This window comes from Malus sylvestris, chromosome 10 (assembly GCF_916048215.2).
Source record: "Malus sylvestris chromosome 10, drMalSylv7.2, whole genome shotgun sequence".
Classification (NCBI taxonomy): domain Eukaryota; kingdom Viridiplantae; phylum Streptophyta; class Magnoliopsida; order Rosales; family Rosaceae; genus Malus; species Malus sylvestris.
The window spans coordinates 14,024,592-14,030,843 of record NC_062269.1 but is presented as its reverse complement, the minus strand read 5'-3'; the positions used below and the strand labels follow the sequence as shown (position 1 = coordinate 14,030,843).

Sequence of the window (6,252 nt, the reverse complement as noted above, 5' to 3'; positions counted from 1 at the left end):
ATTTATTTATCAAACCAAACAATTATTATTTTAATTTTTAAAATCGTAACAAAATTTTGGGGGGAATTTAAAATTTTCAGAGGGAATTTTGGAGAGATTTTTGCTGCTATTGGTTTTCTGTCGGTTATAACCGACAGAAATGAAAATTTTTCTGTCGGATTTTATTTTAAAAAATGTTAACCGACAGTAATAAAAAAAATTCCAAAATAAATCCCCTCTCTTTCCTTACGCCGGTGCTTCTCCCTTCCCCCTTTTCTCCTCTCCTCATTTCCTTCTCCTTCTCTTCTCTTCTCTCCTCATTTCCTTGCGCCATTACTGAATCCCTCTCCGCATGTCTTCCAGGTTATCCAAAACCAAGCTTTAAATGTGTCACCGGTCTTTTAAAGATTGGGCCAATTTGACACATCCCGTCCCGAAGGAGGGCGTGCTGGCCGTCACGTGAGTGTGACGTAACCATTTACACAGTTCGGAAGCTTTAAAAAAATACAATTACTATGATGAAACACCCGAGCGGGAGTCCTACTTTTGTGACTTTTGTCAGAACACCGCTGGATTCCTCGTAGCCACCAAAGCTCTGCTAACTAGAACCTGGAGGGGCGCAAAACAAAATTGAGTGGGTCAGTACAACAAAGTTTTTCGAAAACATTTCCTTTAAAACATTTCTAGCCCCTCGCTGTAAAACCCGTATACTTTCCCAGAAAATAACATAATAATATATAAACATATATATATCATCAAAAGCTCAAATTATAATCCTTCAACGTTTTTCAAAAAGAATATGCCATGCCAAGCCATATGCCAAAATATAATATGAATGCATCAATATAAATCAGGTGAAATAATAAATCAACCAGAGACCCTACAGTGGTCCTGTACGGCGGATTCTATAGCTCAATATCCCATCCAGCCGGAGTCGCCAACTGTGACCTGTACGGCACTACACTGCACATAAGTCGGAACTACCTATAGTAGTCTGTACGACTAAGATGGTGAAATAATACGCTCTAGTGCTTCTCTCATTAATCATCTGTGCACATAATCTAAGGTCACCTACCAGTCGGAACCCTTCTAATGGTCTGTACGACTGGCATGTCGGAACCACCTCTAGTGGTCTGTACGACTAGCATCTACTTGGATCCAAGGTGAGCGTGTGATGCAGGGTGAATAACATAAGCACTAACACCAGGGGTGCAGGTTATGAGCTCTCAACATAATTCACATCATCATTCATTCATATAAACCATATAAACTCACCTGATACTCACATGTGCGTCCACAGCACCAATTCACATATATATATGCATCAATATCAATTCATATAATTTATAATATGCATCATGGCAATTGAAAACATACTTTCATATAAATTCAATTTCTGGGACAATTAATAGTATATAGGTAATACGAAAAACAAAAACTGCCCACTCACCTGGAGTTCGCCCAACAACTCCCTAGCACCACACATAAAGGCGTCGTGATGATCAGTGCCTAGAACAATAATCAAATCCAACCTCAGAATTCATATCGATAGAATATATAACTTATATAAGACACGTCACTACGTAGTTCGATCCGGAAGATCTGCAACTCAGATTTCAAATCCATAACTTACAGAGGTCCACAATATACCTCTAGGACATCATCCTAAAATTTCATTACCATCCAACGGTCGGATCTCCGTCAATTTCCAAAACCAAGTGACGGTTAACATTCTACATTATGAACTTACAACTCCAATTCCGAAAGATCCGTATATCGGATTCCCGATCCGTAAGTTCCTATAATCCTCAAATATTATGTATTACAACGTATTAAAGTTTGGTGACGATCCAACGGTCGGATCGTCACTTCACATTTTTACCTAACCACGAATCGTAAGGAACTTAGGTTCAATTACTCAATTTACGTCCAACAATTATCAAAACTGAACCTAGAACATTAAACACATGCTAAGAATGACATTGGCGGGCCATTGGCCACGCGCCGCCGCACGGGCCGCCGCGGGTGGCGGTCGGCTGCCCCGGCTTGCCGGAAAATCCAACTATTTCCAAAACTTCTCAAAAAATACATAATCGAAGATCTCAATGAGTAGATTAAACTTTATACCTGAGACCAAGGCCAATTTGGCCTGGAAACACTTCAATTTCACCAAAATCCGTGCGGACCCTAGAATTGGGTGAGTTCCAATTCGTCTTCAAATCAACTCCGTCGTCCCAACCAATGCTTGGGATTTGTTCTAGGTCCTAAGGGAATTCTAATGGCGTTAGTAATTGAAAGAAAATATTTCAAGATTTGAAGAATTTGGACAAGAAAGTCGCGGCACCACGGGTGCGTTCTTCACCAATTCACCATCAAATTTCATGATTTTTTGGGTGAAACATGAAGAGGGGAGGCCTAGGTGTTGATTGGAAGTGGTACCTTGATCCAATTTGTGAGAATTCCGGTGAAAATCCTCGGAATTTGGGTGTGGGTGTCGCGGGTAAACGAGTTGGGGGAAAACCCGTTTTCTGATCTTCTCTCCTCCGCTTCTTGCCCTCTCTCCTTTCCTCCTTTCCTCTGTTCCGATTGGCCGGCTTCTCTCTCTCTCAATCCCTCCTGATGCCTTCTTCTCTCTTGTCCCTATTGGGCATTTCTGCCCAATCTCCTTCCTCTGTTTCTTCCTCTCACGCACACACACACACAAAAACCTTCTTTCACTTATATTTATTTATTTTTGTTTTCCTTACATCCAAGCCATCCATTTAATTCTTCATTAAATCTGGGCCATCCAAATTTTAATAATGAAATTTATAAAATGCCCAAACTTCAAACTTTAAAATCTTTTTCGTTATAACTCCAAATAACGAACCGTTAGCGCCCACACGTTCGTAGCGACGAGTACTACGAGGATATGTCAAGAAAATAAATTTTAGAAGGCACGACACAATGATTAACCTCGAATAATGTGCGTACCTCAACGTACATTTTTTGTAAAATCCTTTATTAAAACTTTAAAACTCTTAAAATCAGGGACGGGCTGTCACAATTTACCCACCAAAAATTTCGTCCTCAAAATTTACACAATCTTTACAATCCATCAATATCCATAAAACAACCTGAAACACCTCTCTTATTCGATCTTTTGTCTCCCAAGTAGTTTATTCTGCTAAATGATTCCACCATAAAACTTTTACCAAGTACACTGTTTTATTTCTCAGGACTTCCTCTTTCTATTCCAAAATAATCATGGGTTCCTCATTATAAGTCAAATCCGGATTAATCTCTAAAGGCTGAACCGGAATCATACACGACGAATCTGCTACTTGTAACGAAGCATCAAAACATGAACTACATTATACACCTTATCCAATCCCGAAGGTACTCAAACTTGAAAGTATTTCACCGATTCCTTCAATAGTCAAAGGCGGCCTGATGTACTTAGGATTTAACTTGTCCTCCATTTCGACCCGAACCACACCTTTCCAAGGTGATAATTTCAAAAACATCCAATCTCCTGCATTACACGTTCGGTCAGTGGCATGTTTGTCTGCTAAGCTCTTCAGCCGATCCTGGCTCACTTCCAGGTTAGACTTAATTACTTGAATATTCCGAGTAGTCTCCTCCACTAACTCAGGTTCTAACAATTTCGAAACACAAGACACAGCTTCCCACAACCTTATGGCGTTGCTCTAGGGAACAAACTGAAATGGCCAACATACCCAAGAAGTTCAACAAATCCGTAAGCCCAAATCTCTTTTCCATAAGACAGATAAATAAATGTTGCACTTTTGGAAAGGTTACTGCTCTTTCATTGAAGAATACTGCGTTGATTTAGTAAGCCAATCCATTATCACCTCCATTTCATCATAACCACCTCGTGAATGAGGAAACTTGCACACATATTCTATATTAATATTTTCTCATTTCCGCTGTGGAACGGGAAGTAACTACATCAATCCAAAAGACTTCTTTATTTCTGTTTTAACCTGCCGACAGATGTTACATCTATTTATATATACAAACATTTCTCTTTTCATACCTGGCCAATAGTAAAATGATCGAATGGTATAATACATCTTAGTACCTCCAGAATGCATTGTATAAGTTGAACAGTAAGCAAATTCCAAAATTGCTTCCTTTAATTCCATAACATTAGGTATAAGCACCTTGTTCTCTTGCATAAGCTTGCCATCTGATTCTCTAACTCTGAGGTCTTTCTTTTTCCCGTTATTCTTTGCTTTAAAATAAATTCTTGAATTTTCTTCGTCAAACGCTTGAGTCTCGAGTACAATCTACCAAATAGGCTTAACTTGAAATTTAGCAAGTACGTTTTCTTTTCGATCTTCCATTCCTAACTTTACTCCAGTAGATCTCAAATCTACAAGAAGATGAACATGGCAATCGTACCAAGTATTAATTCTCGTTGGGGTCTTCCTATTAAAAGCATTTGCCACAACATTTGCATGATCACCCTGGTCGTGCAATCATAATCACTAAGCAACACAATCCACCTTCGTTGCATAAGATTAAGATACCTCTGAATAAATAGATATTGGATACTCTTTTAATTCGTAAAAATCTTGCACTTTTCTTCCCATAAAGACAATGTCTCCAAATCTTCAAAGCAAAGATGATAGTTGCTAATTCTAAATCATGAGTAGGGTAATTCATCTCATAAGGTTTCAATTGTCGTGAAGTGTAATAATCACTCTATCATGTTGCATCAACACACATCTTAACCCATTCAAGGATGCATAACTGTAGACCTCATAATTACCTTTATCATCTGGGAGTGCTAAAACAGGTGTATGAGTGAGATGATGCTTCAGTTGCTGAAACTTTGTTCACAATTTTCATCCACTCAAACCTAACCTCTTTTCTAGTCGATCCCATCAATGGTAAAGCAATGACTGAAAAATCCTTTACAAACGTCTATAGTAGCCTGCTAGACCAAGAAAACTCAGTACCTCAGTGACGGTTCGAGGTTGTTCCCAATTCTCAACCGTTGCTACCTTTTAAGGATCCACTTGAATACCTTAAGCGGATATAACATGTCCCAAAAATGCCACTTGATTCGTCCAAAATTGACATTTGCTAAACTTAGCATACAACCGATGTTCCCTCAAACATTTTAACACCAACTCAAAATGACTAGTATGCTTTACTTTCAACTTAAGAGTATACCAGACCTCAACTTTTTCCTTGAAAACACATAGGCACCTCTAAGCTGATCAAACAATCATCAATGCGCGGCAATGGATAACGGTTCTTATTCATTACCCGATTCAATTACCTAATATCCATACATATTCTTAAGGTTCCATTTTTCTTCCTTATAAACAAAGCTGGGGTTTTCCAAAGTAACGGACTAGGTTGACTGAAACCTTTATCAACCAATTCCTGTAACTGAATTTTCAATTCCTTTAACTCTGTAGGAACCAATCTATATCATAAAGTCTGTACTTGGAGACAATTCAATAATGGACACCACATCTCTGTCTGGTGGCAATCCATGTAAATCATTCCGGAAACACATTAGAAAAACGTCTACCATTCGTACGTCATTCACAATACTAGGAGTACGATCCTGCAACACCACATGAGCTAGGTATCCTTGGCAACCTTTTGAGAATAATCTCTTTACTCTCACAACAGAAATAACGGCATGCCTCACTCCACTTTGCTCAATCACAAAAGTAACCTCTGATAATCCAAGACAATGGAAAGTAACTGATTTCCCGTAGCAATCCATATTGGCACGATTATAATGTAACCAATCTGTGCTTAAAATCACATCAAAATCCACAATGTCTAGCGGGATACGATTCGCTGGCATAACTACTTCTTCCACCATCACTGGACACCTTGAATAATCATAACCAACATAGAATGACCTACCTGTTTACTTGCTTAACGAACCCAACAAATAAGTTATGGGTATTACGGTCTGCAGCCCGCAATAACGATAACTCACTGTCGTCTCGATAAGTAAGCAACAATTCTTAAGGGTGCAATATTATCATTTTACTCCTCACAGGGAAAATACATATATGCACCTCGATCGTGCTCATTCACTACTTCCTTTGGCAACATCGTCAATAATAAGAATTATATCAGCCGGAGTCAGCTAGAATGACCTGTACGGCTGAGTCTACAACTCGACCATCCATGTTAGCACATAAGTCGGAGTCACATATAGTGACCTGTACGACTTACTCATCAATTTTCCAAGTAATATGCCAAGGAAGACTGCTGGGTAACAACTGATCCTAG

General features: G+C 39.0%; 1 long non-coding RNA gene across 1 annotated transcript in view; it reads right to left on the bottom strand.

Annotated features, from left to right (window-relative positions):
• Positions 1 to 404: 404 nt before the first annotated feature.
• The window catches only part of LOC126584688 (uncharacterized), a 51,797-nt gene continuing 45,949 nt past the window's right edge, over positions 405 to 6,252 (bottom strand). Inside the window, exons 2-3 of the long non-coding RNA XR_007610080.1 lie at positions 1,430 to 1,488; positions 405 to 588 (exon numbers count right to left, since the gene is read on the bottom strand). This is a non-coding gene — a long non-coding RNA (uncharacterized LOC126584688). The remainder of the gene's footprint in view (positions 589 to 1,429; positions 1,489 to 6,252) is intronic.